Here is a 14,445-nt window from a genome sequence, read left to right as displayed (position 1 = left end):
CCCATGAAAGCACAAAAAGAATAGTAGTACAATCTATACCTGTTTTTTAGACTTCCCTTTATCTTCAGGAACTATGTTCCTCATCCTCATCTCTCTTCTTGTCTACTCCTGACCACAAATTCTTCTTCTTCTCTTCTTCTTTGTGCTCCAAAGCACTTTCCTCAGTCCTGATCCGTGGGTCACTGACACAAAATGGCGGTGAAACAAAATGGCAGCGCATCCAGAAAAAAGTTCATAAAGCCGGGAGTTCATAAAGCGGGAGTTACTAAAGTGAGAAATGCCTGTATAAAATATATGTCTTGTATGTAAGAAGGGTCTATAAAATTTTGAATAGACCAGTGGAAATGTTAGTAGACAGATTACAAAATTGTGAATAATTCTAGTTCATAGTTTTATTTTAAGTGTTAAAGCGTATTATATGGGTTTTATATGAAATATAACAATGAAATATAACTGTATAACCAATCAATTATAAAAAGCATGTGTAAAACCCATTATTCTAAAATAAAGTGCATAGAGTGAAAAAACGATCATACTACAGAATTTACTCAATAAATCTATTTATTGGAGATCTATATTAAGTAATTAAAGTTATTAGATTTTTTATGATTAAATTATTAGAATATAAGAGATATAAAGACCTGACTGGTCCAGCGTTCATTTATGTGCATTTAGTAGAGAAATCCCCAGCACCAATATCACAGATTGAAGATAATCTGTAAAAGTAAGAAAACAGTTAAAATCCAAAAGTTAAAACCAATATGAAAATGTCTATATTTTTAAGTCAAGGTTTTAAGTTCCCTAATTTCCAGTGAGCTTCTCTGAATAATAGCCTTTTGTGTCTGTCCCCACTATTTGACGTTTTACCTCTTTGATGTAATCAATCCTGTCCAGCACCACTATAACACCACCCTTATCAGCTGGTTTTAAGACCAAATCCTGATTTAGTTGTAGTATTTTAAAAGCTTTTTGTTGAGCTTTTGTTAAATTATTAGGGGTCAGAACTCATAATAGTTAACACCCATACATTATCAATTGGTAAATTTAAAACGTTGACGTGAAAATTAGAGATAAGAGAATTCCTTAAAAGTAAGAACGTCTTAAAAAAGAAAAGAGGGGGCGGAGCTTACCAACCGATCGAGCAAGACGCACATGGTGGGAGCTCCCACATCCAAGGCCCTGATTCTGGGCATTACGCCCGACCACCGCTTCGTGCCCGCAGCGGACGACTACCCTCACACCCAGGAGGTGATGCGGAGTCCGGCGATACCCGATTCGGGGCTACCCGCCACTAAGTTGCCCGCTTTTCAATCCGCGGCCTGCACGGGTGGGAGCCGCGGAGAGACAGCCGCTCTCCCGGTTCTCGGGCTGAAGAGGGGATGCTCACACATCGCTCCCCCCCCCCCTGGACCGGTGGGGGATATCCCGGTCCCCACCAGCATGGGACACATTACACGGAGGCATCATGGCAGATGAACCTCCAAGCAGAATGGAAGCAGCAGTGCCCAAGATGGCGGACAAGCGCGCCACTACATGTGGCCTGATGCAGCCACAATGCAGCAAAGAAAGGCACACAGCGAAGGAATTAAAGAAGGCAAAGCATGGAACAAGCAACACCCTTGCCACTCCACCCAAGCACACCCGGGAGTTCTTTGACCGACTCTGCTCTTACCTCTGGTCAAAACTCCGTTACAGGGTCCGGGCCTTCAAACAAGCAGTTCGAGAGGCGGCAGCATGGATCCGACCAGCTACCCGGCGGCACCTGAGTGAGTACCCACAACAAGCCCCCAGAAGGGGACGGAGACAGAAATCAAAGCAGCGAGTAGCGACGACTCGCCCCTCAGGCACCAGCAATCACCCTCTTAAGAATCCACATCCAGCAGTGAAAGTCCCCGGACGACCGACTGCCCACACCCAGCAATGCCCCGACGCTAGCAGACAAGCTGGGGGACCAGCTCATGAGACTGCTCGCAGCCGAAACTGTACAGCCGCGGCACAGGAGATGACCCCCACGTCGAAAGCCCCAGACTGCTCTCAAACCTATGCTAACAGCCTGCCGACCACTGGTATAGGGTAAAATGGGACATTTGTATCGAGGTGGCATACTGTAATGACAATATGCGCGACTAATAGACTACCTAGCTCTTAGTATATTACATGCTATTTTATCGAATGTTGCAAAGTCACAGTTAATCACTATTGCTTTTAGACGTGATTACACAGCATGTTATATTTAACATTTCCTTAATAAGCAAGCTAATGTACCTACAGCTTAAACTCTTATATTGTGACTCAAGCCTCAGTCCAAAAACTGTGTGCAAAGCTTGTCATCCTTACTTATCACTATTAAGTTTAACACGAGCTCGGCAAATCACATTATAAGCATTAATGTACTTTTTTGCATAGTGTTGGGTTAAACACTATAAGTTCCCTGTCTTACTACGTATTCTAATTACGATCTCTGAGCCTGTCGCTCTGCTGCCCCCCTGGTGGATAAATTTATGCATACAGAAATCTATAATTAACTGAGACCTTAAATCGCGTCTTCACGACAAAACGCAGTTCCCTATTATATTACTCACAACAAATGCACAGTGGGACCGCCAACCCGGTTAAGCGACAGTTACCCTGACGCATATCTAATAGTCTACTCGACTAATTTTACATCTGCCCAGCTTAGCATGTTCATTCTATTACTGTTATATAGCTTGATATCTCTATGTTTTCCATAAAATATATATTGATGTTATAACGTTACATTAACTAAGCTGGATAACCAAGACATATATTATCACTCACCTGTTTGAATAATTCCATGTTCTAAGCTTGTTTTAAAAAATATAAAATGAGGCGGATATCTTTAGGAGATTTTGTAAACTGTTATGACGATATTAACCTGTATAACCCCTGCAAGTCTCCCTCTCTTTATTCTTTACCACCATAACCATATGCCTCAATAAAAGAAAGATTGACAAAAAAAAGAAAAGAAAAAAAAAGACAAAACAATGAAGGAAAAAAAAAGAACAAGAAACAGACATACATAAACTATTGGGAAATAGATGCTCAACACTTTTGGAAACACCTCTTTTTCCCTCTGGATTTCTTGGGACACTCTGAAAATGTCTTTGTTAGCCAGGCCACTTCTAGACTTGAAGAATTTCAGAACTGCTCTCACTTGCTATTCTCATACTACAATCACTATCTTTAAACACTTTTATCTTACACTTATACATCCATTGGAGTACTACATCTCCAGGACAAGAGAACCTAATCCAGAAATTGGTAAATATAACCGGCTTAATTTAATTATTACTAAAAACAGAAATATGCTTGGACAATGCTGATCAGATTTCAACATTTTTTAATTCATAATTAGCTAAAGGGAATAATATAATAGTCTAGCGCATCAAGCTGTTATCCAGAGTTATTAGACACATCCATTATAATTCAGGGATACGTTATAATATTGTTTCCAGATACTATTGCAATTAACTGCAGTAAAACAATTTTAAGGCTTATAATTTTTTTGTGGTTACTGGATGGTAGGGAAATGCTTAGATTGTCTTACTGTGAGATCTTAGCTGAACTGCTAGCATCACTTAATTGCTATGTTCTACGTACTGTATGATTATCTGATACAGAATTCCCTTAGCATTGCTGTGATATTTTTCTCGTCTATGTTGATACCTTGTCAATTACGTTCTAGAGGAGATATACATTAGTTTCATTCTTTTAAAAATTAGTTGATATGTGTTGGAATATTCTTATTGATAACTATTGATTATTCACGTGTGCGAAAATCGGTACTGACCTCTACTGGTAAATAATTGCTGAGTGGACTGCTAACTCATCATCCTAAGAAAAGTGATTTAGAAATTATCTTTGTTGTGGTTATGGTTGCCATAAATTTGTCATATTTTATGCCTATTGTTATACCAAATATTCACTGATCATTTTTATAATCGATTGTGATTAATGTGTGAAATCTAAATCTCTAACAAACGTGCTCCAGGGTCTATAAGAGTTAAAATAGTTACTCTTAACTGTAAACCAATCAAGGGGATATGGTGTCAAAATATCGATTTTATTTTTCTAGTAAATATTGTTTTTTTTATGTTTCAAATTAAAATATTATTTTTAATATTTAATACCCCAGAAATAATCTCACATGATAGTATATTGAAGAAACAGACATCCTCTCCAGACACGAAGGATGCCTACAGCACCAAAACTGGTGAGACGTTGAGGCATGGCGATATTGAACCATGCGCAACACCAATCTGCTCTGTACCACACAGTGACAGTACACAGTTGACCACAACAAAGGACTGTCTACACACCTTACGGAACTAGGTGCAGAAACCAGATAAAGCCCAGAGCATTACTGGATCTATGATTATAGAAGGGTGTAAGTGGATCTCTGCCCTTAATATATATATATATATATAATAAATAAAGTTAATTCACGCAATTCTACCATGTCTAATGTAGTCCTGAAGTTTTGCATAGGTGAATGTTTAAATACATATAGCTTGCTAGTATCCTCAGTTTGATAGTTGATTGTTATACTAGTTTAGGCATGTGATGTTAAATAACAAACAGAAGATAGTGCGTAGGCGCTTCACTTGAAATTTGGCAGTTCTGTATATGGTGAAAATATACAATGAATGGTGTAACCGGTACCCTAGTGCTTCCCTAATGCACCAGATTTACATAATACAAAAAGAAACATATACCAGTATATACACCTCCCCAATGTGATCACAGCAGAAATTTGTAATATTACCAATATAGGACCAATATGGGACTGGACTGTAATGCAAACAGCGTGGAACTGGACTTGGGTATGAACTAAAATAGAAAAAAAATAAAAGACAACAACATAGTGCAAACTGTATAATAAAAAATGTGTAATAGATAAGTGTGTGACTCTCACTCACATTCTCCAGAGCCGTGCCAGGCTCTGTAAAACAGGCTCAGGGGTGCCAATACTGGCTAACAATCCAGGTGATCCAGATAGATGCGACTCCAGAATTTGGATGCAAAATATATTTATTGTATAAAATTATTTTAAAAAAGTATAGGCACTAATGGGCACTATGGGGGTGGAACCCAAAGCAGACAATAGTATATATAGCAAAATTGGAGTTCCACTTACCCCTATCTTTTTGCAGCCCAGAGTGTCAAAAATACACATAAAATAACAAATATAAATATGCAGAAGATTGAAGCAGACGCGTTTCGGCTAACAGCCTTCCTCCAGTGCTTGTCTTCATGTTCTGTTGGGTCTTCTTTTATAAGTCCTATCTGTCCCGTTCACCTGGATTCAATTTCGTACCGGCGTCGCGTCACTTCCGGTTTCGCGGGTGACGTCACTTCCGTTTTTTAGGCCGGCTGGAACGCACGCTGAAACGCGGCGTTCAGGATGTTGGTAACTTTTTACTGTATGTATTGGGTATATTCAATATATTATTTTAATACATATGTGGATACTTAATTATTAATAAAGTCTTCACACACACACTTGCTAATGATTACCAGCACTTTATGTTTTTTACTCTTTATTTCATTCACTTGTTACTATCATGTTTAATGTATTTTGTGTATCCTTTAATGTTTATAATTAAGTTCTGTATTTAATTGATATATTAAATACATATAAAAATGTTTGCCTTTGATACATTGTATATGTTTATTATGCTTTTATGTATGTCACCATAAAATATATGATGTATATATTTATGATGCATTCATAATATATTGTGTTTATAGATAATATAGCTGTTAGCCTCAGTATTTATTTGTGAATAGAATTGATTTATTATGAATAGAGGTCTTAAATATCTAATTGGATGGCATTAACTATATTTTTTGTTTTAATATTATAAATGAATGTTACTTTTTTATTATTAAACCTGGTATACCTTTATTCAGAATTCAGGCTATATTTTGTGTTCTATTTTTTTTTTCTTTTTTTGGTTATTGGCTTTTTAGAGCTGCTTTTAAATCATTGAGCAACTTTATATGCTGCCTCAAGGCTTTGGTAGAGAGTCTGTATATAATTTTAGGAAAACACAGAACTGTCCTTTGTCCAAATTTTCAATTTTGACTTCATTGGGCTTTGGGTGCTTGCCGTGCTCATTTAATCCTGAGGTTTCCTCTTATTTAATTCTTGATGGTCTCCGTCCATGTTTAGGTGTTGGGACGGACTCCACACGATTGTTGCTCTGCCGTCCTCCTTTGACTTTGCAGCTAAATGCTTAAGGTTGGCTCTCGGGACACTTGCTGTTGTGAGATATGCAACTTGTTTTTTCTGCTTCTTTTGGATTGGGGTATTATTGGGAAGTTGTATGCAAGTCTATTTTGTTTAATTGAGTAATAACTTTTTCTACACATTTGTTAAATAAGGTTTTGATGCACATGGGTGACAAAGGCATCTGTGCAGACTGAAATGTTGCACTTCCAATAAAACTGCTTGACTTTTAATCTGGAGTGACTTGACCATATTTGTTCTGTGACTTAGATAGAACACTGGCTTCAAGACAGAATGCCGAGAGTAGCTGTAAATGGGTAATTTTCTAATTGGACAAAAGTGGTAAGTGGAGTGTCTCAGGGTTCTGCCCTGTGTCCACACTAATCTGTTTACAAATGATCTTAACGTTTGCATTAAAAGTAATTTTTTGGTGTTTGCCAAAACTAGGTAAGATAATATAGTCTTAAAAATATGTACAAGGTCAATACAAAGCACTATGTGTTAACCTGTTCGTTAGTAGGAATATAAAACAGACAAGAGGTCACTCATTGAGACTGGAAGAAATGTGTTTTCACTGCTTGAGGGCCATGGATAGACCCCGAGGGTCGCTCTCTTTCCAGCTCTTTCCAGCTTACTTTGGTTGGAATCTGTAGCGCAGATATGTCCACTCACCTTTGCAGATAGACATGGTCCAGTGACCAGTTAAGAAGCTACCTGATCTGTGAATCTGTGCATGGGGGCTGTGCAGGAGAGGTGCTACAATACGCAGTACAGACAAGGTCACAAGCAGAAGGATAGTCAGGGGTAAGCCAAAGTCAAGATACATGGAGAATGGAGCCAAGGTCAATCTGGAGAACAAGTTCAGGAGACAAGAAAACAGGAACTACACACGATCACCAGAGTCAAAGAACTGACAAAGTTCCCAAGGACGAGGCAGTGCTTAAATACCCACTTGATGAGCAATCTGCCTCAGGTGAAGCACAGGTAATGTCTCTCCGCTGCTCTGTTTCCATGCTCCTTACCATATTCTACTACCTCTTGTTTAAAAGGAATGCTAGTCTTCTCTGCTTTATCATCCTTGTATGTAGAATGGGGACTGTAGTGACGAAGGAACTGTCAGTAAAGTACCGTATTTCCAATGTTTACCACTGAGCGCTGAGTGTACCTTTAAATAATGGCATCATAGTAAACATAATATATATATATATCAGGTGCCTGGGCAGCCAAAGTAATTAGATTGAGTAGAGCTTGATTGTTTCCTTAGTCAAGCTGTTTATGTACCGCATTCTGGTTTTCTGTCTGTGGTTTTGTACATTGTAATACATGTTTTTATTTATTTTTTTTGGTTTGTTTATTTCTGTTCATGAAAGCACTGGGGATTTGTAAATAAAGCTAGTTTCTAACAAGTGTACTCAAACAACTGGTCTGGTTCATATTCACACATATAAAAGTTTGGGTGTATAATCTATATCAAGCGAAGCATAAACACACATAAATTAAAAGATCATAGAATTAAAAAAGGGTCATTAGTAAAAAAAAAAATATTTTTTAAATATTGTCACCAAAATAATAACGCAATTAAAATGTTAATTATCACCTATTAAAATGTAAGAAAATTTTGTACACTTCTATGAACACTTTACAGTATAATATTTTAATTAATTAGTAAATATTTGAGTAATGCACTAAAAACACATTTAAGAATTCTATGATTAGACCTTTCCCTTAACCCCTTAAGGACACATGACGTGTGTGACACGTCACGATTCCCTTTTATTCCAGAAGTTTGGTCCTTAAGGGGTTCAAATAGCATTTTGTACATGGAGAGTGACAACTCACAGATAAATATTTCAACATCGGAAGATATTGTTCACGTTTCAGAAGGAGAGTTCTGTGCAGTCTTTTAAACAAAACGTATTCTAATTCATTGAAATGTCTATGATGCCTCCTTGTTGAATGTCCCTGAGCTACATAAATGAAAGTGACAAATTGCTGTTCAGATAGCAGCCACAATCTTCTTCCTAATCGGCAGGCTCAGCTATGTACCGGTACATCAAGCGATCATTTTACATTGTCCCGGCGAGACCAGTTGCTAGGCGACGAGCGGGGAAGCAGCACGCCACAGGACAGACCCGATACCGGAACCCCGGTAGCCTCCTCTCTGCAGCCTTCCCTCCCCTGTGCCGCACGATCTGCTTCTCGCCCCCCCCCCCTGCACTTGGGCGACTCAGCTCCAGGGACCACACATTCGCTCCATAAGACGCACAGACATTTCCCCTTACTTTCGAGGAGGAAAAAAGTGCGTATTATAGAGCGAAAAATACGGTATGCATATAAATATTTTAAGGGCTTGGATGCTTTTTTTGCAGAAACAGAATATTGAAGGATACAATTAATATGTATATTAGCAGGTTGTTGATCCAAGAAGAAATCTAATTGCCATAATAGAGTCAATAAGATTTTTTCCTTTTTGTGGCATAATTAAAAACAAGCAAAAAAAAACCCAGCATAAAATAATGGATTTCAAGACTGAACTTGATGGACTTTAGTCTTTTTCAACCTAGACAGCTATGTAACTATTCAGATTGCAACTAAACTAGGAATTCTCTAGAAAATACCAATAAAACTCACTTGATAAAAAAAAAATTATTTTGCCAGAAAACAGAACTGTGTGTTGCTAGAGTGCATGACAGTTGAGAGGAAGATGTAGTAGAATGGTCGGTAGTTAACAGACATAAAATTATTGGTTAATATACAATGAGGGAAAAAAAGTATTTGATCCCCTGCTGAATTTGAACATTTGTCCACTGACAAAGAAATGAACAGTCTATAATTCTAATGGTAGGTGTATTTTAACAGTAAACTCATATATAAAAAAATATTTATTAATTGTATAATGGAGCAATTTTATTTTGGAGCTTTTATTCATATAATTATTATTTTATGAATTAAACTGTTTTTTAAGTTATTTTATAATACATAGTAAAATGATTGATATCAATTTAAATGTCTATATAAGTTGTATAGCTATTTCCCCCTAATCTAATGATATATTTTTTTCTTTCCCCTCTGCTTTTCACTCTTTAGAAGGTTTTATATTAAATGTTTCTATTCCTACGTGCTTAAATAAATGTATCTGTTAAGGACGGGCAAATAAGACACTGTAAAGACTTTTTAAAAATGGCGCCGACAATATTTCCGGTATACAGCGCCGGAATGACGCGGGACACGTCGGACGCCTTCAGATGGTGAAAGCGGAAGAAAACGAATACGAACACTGCAAAAAAGGGCGCCAATCTTTTCAAAGCATATAAGGAGACATTGGAGATGACCACACAGCACCACTTGAGAAAGGCTTTCCTGAAGCCCATGGAACAGTGAAACAGGGGAGTGGGCCTTGACAAGGCCAGGAAGTGGGCAGGTGAAAAAATTATGGGATGGGTTTAGGGCAGGGCTAAGAAGGGCAGGAGATAGGTAGTTTAAATAAGCGGCCATCTTAAGAGAGGGGCCAGTTAATCTGAATTTCACTGACCTGTTACTTGTGGCGGGTCAGCGAGGTTCTTTTCCTTTTTCTCCCTCTGCAGGTAATGGCGTCGCTGGAGGAGATTCTGTCCGGAGTTCGGGCGGCGGTTCGTGACAGGGGACTGGCGTGGCTCCACGAGCAGCTCGGTGCAGCTGCCACCCATGCGGAGGGACCGGAGAGGAGGTCGGCGCGGAGGACCAGGCCGCCACGGAGGTTAAGCCCGGGGGAGACCTCTGCGGCCCGGCGGCGGAGGAGCCCTTTCGCGGTCGGCGGGTCGGCTGCCGGACCGGGTACTGCGGCGGAGGGCGAAGTGCGGCAGGTGCCGTCGGGCGGACCTGCCGGGCAGGCGACGGCGGTCGCAAAGCGGAGGCCACGAGGTCTGAAAGTGCCCCGCGTAATGGTGGCCGGTGGGACAGCAGGAGGGGGAGGAGCTGTAACACCAGCGGGCCATGCGGCCGCCGGACGGCATCACCCACGCGGCCAGTGGGCAACGGAAAGAGCGTCCCGGTGAGTCAACCTCCAGGGGTGCCACTGAGGGGCTGGGGGGGAACACTAGCGAGGCCCCCACGGTGCAAGCGGTCACCCAGGCAGTGAGGGGGGACTTGGTCAGCAGGGGACCCGAGGAGGCGGTCGTGAGGAAGGCCAGGGCGGAGCGCAGTGGAAGGTTAGGAGAGGGCAGCGGAGCGGGTCAGACAGCTCAGAGGGTATCTGGAGCTAGGAAGGCGACAGGCGGCCTGGCCCCTGGGGTTGTGGCAGAGTCAGTCAGGGCGGCTGGAGGGAGGCCAGGCGCTGCGGCTGTAAGAGAGCCAGTGGGATCGGCGCGGTCCGAGGAAGCAAGGGGTGGCAGTATAGAGCGGGGGTGCCCATCCGGCTGCTCCCAGGTGCGGCCAATTGACAAGGAAGCGGCCGGGAGGGAACATGGTGGCGAGCGGCGCAGTAGCGGCACCAGGTACAGCAGTGACAGGAGCTGGTCGGGAGGACATGAGAGCAGGGGCAGGAGCCATTCACGGCTGGGTCGCAGCGAGTCAAGGTTCAGTGGCAGGGAGAGGAGGAGGAGGTCCGGTTCAGAGGAGGGGAGGAGGAGCAGGAGGCGCAGCGCATCAGGATCTTCCAAGAGGAGCTTTAGGGAACGGCGTCAGGGAGCGCACAGCAAGGGAAGTCGGATGGCTCAGAGGAGAGGAACCCGGGCAGCCGGAGAAGAGCATAGGGAGGAAGGGCGGGTAGGGAGCTACTCGAGCAGACTACCCAGGTTGTCTTCTCCTTACAGGTCACGGAGTAACACACCGGCGGTCCCGAGGCGGGACCAGGCGGGCAGGAGTCGGCGGCTATTGGAAGCTCCAGTGCCTGGAAAGGCGGATGGAGGGACAGCAACCCCGCGGCCTGCAGCGGCCTGGGGCATAAGCAGTGAGTCTTCCTCTACACCACACCCTAGGACATTCATACATTGTTTAAAGTCATTCATAGATTCATGGGCAGGGGAAGGGGACCCACTTAGGTTCGATAGGGTCTGGTCAGCTGGGGACGACGACGGGCCGGGGTTAGAGAGGGTGACCTCTGGAGTGACAGGTGGTAGTGGGGAAGAGGCAAGGAGCATGGCTAAGCCTGATGGGTCGTCAGCAGGGGACGGTGTACTTGACGTAGCATGCGGGGACAATATGGAAGCCGCGCGTCAAAACGTACATGTGTCGTTCGCGGGGCCGTTGGGTTGCCATTTGAAAGGGGAGGTTAAGGAAAAGATTGCGAAAGGGGAATTCGTGGAAATATTTTCCCTTCTTCCCCTGGAGGAATTTTTGGATTTAAAGGAGGAAGACAAGAAGGATGCCAAAAAGGAGGAGGAGGAGAAAAGGCGGAGGTATCGGAAGATACCAAAGACCTTTGGCAATTGGCTGCGGGCCTTTTGTATATTGGCTAGTGTTATTGGTGAGAAGCGCCCGGAGTGCTGCTCACAGTTGTTTTGCTACCTCGACGGCATTGGGGATGCGTACCGCACGTATGGGGGGTTGGCGTGGTGGAAGTATGATGAGCAGTTCCGTCAGCGGCTGGCGGCCAACCCCTCCATGCGCTGGGACCAAATGGACCTGCCGTTGTGGATGCCGCTGATGATGGCGCAGAAGAATGCGCCCTTTCCAGGGTCTGCCGGCACCGCTACCGGCGGAGCGGTGGCGGCAGGACAAAGAAAAGGAAGCTGCTGGGCTTACAACGAGGGACAGTGTAAGTGGGGAACCGCGTGTAGATTCCGGCATGAATGTTCAGGGTGTGGCGGGAACCACGGGGTCAACAGGTGTTTCAAGAAATGTAAGCCTACCGCGGGGGGGGGAGCAACGTGGGCAATTGCCCCCTCAGCTCCTGCTGGGGGCGTCGCCGGTGAGGGTAGGCGCGATGTTGCCATGGCTAAGGCAATACGCTGATCAAGCAGTCGCAGAATTCCTTTGGGCGGGCTTTACGGGGGGTTTTAAAATCCCCTTCAAAGCTGCAGGGACGGGTACGCCTTGTGATAACCTTAGATCGGTCAGGAAACAACCGGGGATCGTGCGGGAAAAATTGTCCAAGGAAGTCCAATTGGGGAGGATGGCGGGGCCATTTCCAGCCCCGCCCTTGGAGAACTTGCGGTTGTCACCGTTGGGGGTGGTCCCTAAGAAGGAGGCGGGCAAGTTCCGTTTGATTCATCATTTATCGCATCCGAAAGGGTCTTCGGTGAATGATGACATCGATGCCGACCTGTGCTCGGTCTCTTACACATCATTCGACAAGCCGTCGAGCTGGTTAGGAGATCGGGGCGCGGGGCGCTGATGGCCAAGGTGGACGTGGAGGCGGCCTTTCGGCTGCTGCCCATACACCCGGAATGTCACCACCTGCTGGGGTGTCACTTTGAGGGGGAAATTTTCGTGGACTTGTGCCTGCCTATGGGTTGTTCCATCTCTTGTGCCTACTTCGAGAGGTTTAGTACCTTCTTGGAATGGGTGGTGCGCATGGAATCGGCGGGGGGTGCCATAGTGCACTACTTAGACGATTTTCTGTGTGTCGGCCCACGGGACTCTGAGCGGTGCGCTCAGGTACTGAGGGTGTTCCAGCGGGTGGCACATGCCTTCGGGGTGCCGTTGGCGGAGGATAAGACGGTGGGCCCCACCACGTGCCTTAGCTTCTTGGGACTTGAGATCGATTCGGACCACGGGGAGAGCAGGTTGCCTAGTGACAAGCTGCGGCATCTGCGGCAGTTGGTGGAAGCGGTCAAAGGGGCAAGGAAAGTGACTTTGCAGGGGCTCCAGTCTCTAGTGGGGAGCCTTAACTTTGCGTGCAGGGTGATCCCCATGGGGAGGGTTTTTTGTCGAAGGCTGGCCCAAGCGACCAGTGGGGTGCGGCGGCCGTCTCACTACATTCGAGTGTCTGCCGAGATGAAGGATGATTTGGGGGTTTGGGAGCAGTTTTTGGCCAATTTTAACGGGAAAGTGTTCTTTCGGGAACCAACGGTGTCGTCGGCCGCGATGGAGTTGTTTACAGACGCGTCCGGCAGCATTGGTTTTGGAGCTTACTTGGCGGGTAAGTGGTGTGCGGAGGCGTGGCCGGAGACATGGAAGGAGAGTTCTCTGATGTGGAATTTGGCATTTTTGGAGTTGTTTCCCATCGTTGTCGTGGTGGTATTATGGGGTGAGGAGCTCGCTAACAAGAAGGTGGTATTTCACTCAGATAACATGGCGGTGGCACAAGCGATCAATAGTTTGACCGCATCGTCACCTCCGGGTAGTACGTCTGCTGCGACAGTTAGTGCTTTGTTGTATGTCGTGTAACATAATGTTCAGGGCTAGGCACATCCCGGGGCTCCAGAATGTGGTGGCTGACGCGCTGTCTCGTTTTCAGTGAGAACGCTTCCGGGAGGCAGCGCCGGACGCGCAGACCCAGGGGCAGGAGTGCCCGGGTGTGATGTGGCAACTCGGGACGGCCTGCTTGGGGACTGCATAAGGAGGTCACTGGCGCCGAGCACATGGTCCTCTTACGTGAAGGTATGGAAGCTGTGGGAAGAGACGGTGGCGCAGGTTGGTAGCAGTCCTACGGAGGGGCAGCGCTTGGATGCGCTTTTGTGGTTGCTTTACTGTTTGTTTGCAGCTCAGGCGTCGCCTGCCATGGTTGACAGACACCTGTCCACCCTGGCTTTCCTGTTTAAGTTTAATGGTTGGGCGGATAACACGAAGCACTTCCTGGTCCGTCAAGCAGTTAAAGGATTCAAGAGAGGGAGGAAATCTGTGGACACTCGGAGGCCGGTCTCCTTTGATTTGTTGCGGAAGCTGGTGGGGGTGCTTCCGGGAATTTGCAACTCCCCATTTGAGGTAACGTTGTTCATGGTGGCATTTATGTGGGCCTTTTTCGGAGCATTTCGGATTGGGGAGTTAGTGAGCGCGAATAAGATGGGTGTCGGGGGGCTACAGCTCGCAGATGTGGGGACAGGGTGCAGCTCAGGTTGCGCCTCTCGAAGACGGACATTTTTGGTAAAGGTTGTTCGGTCGTGCTGTTTGGGTTGCCAGGTTCAGGGGTGTGCCCGGTGGAGAGAGGGGCGGAGTACCGGGCATTGCGCCCGGAGGGTAACGGTTGCTTCTTTCTGCATGAGGACGGCTCGGCACTGTCGCGTTTCCAGTTCGCAAGGGTGTTCTGACTGGGAGTAAAAGAGCTCGGCCTG

General features: G+C 44.9%; 1 protein-coding gene across 2 annotated transcripts in view; it reads right to left on the bottom strand.

Annotated features, from left to right (window-relative positions):
* Positions 1-640: 640 nt before the first annotated feature.
* Positions 641-14,445, bottom strand: part of LOC134600951 (hepatitis A virus cellular receptor 1 homolog) — a 132,189-nt gene continuing 118,384 nt past the window's right edge. For both annotated transcript variants that reach the window (XM_063445344.1, XM_063445345.1), the window contains one exon: positions 641-716. The gene's annotated coding sequence lies outside the window, so the exon portion shown is untranslated. The remainder of the gene's footprint in view (positions 717-14,445) is intronic.

The sequence above is a fragment of the Pelobates fuscus genome, chromosome 3 (assembly GCF_036172605.1).
Source record: "Pelobates fuscus isolate aPelFus1 chromosome 3, aPelFus1.pri, whole genome shotgun sequence".
NCBI classification, from domain to species: Eukaryota; Metazoa; Chordata; class Amphibia; order Anura; family Pelobatidae; genus Pelobates; species Pelobates fuscus.
The sequence above is the reverse complement of the archived record's forward strand: the minus strand, read 5'-3'. Positions and strand labels throughout refer to the sequence as shown.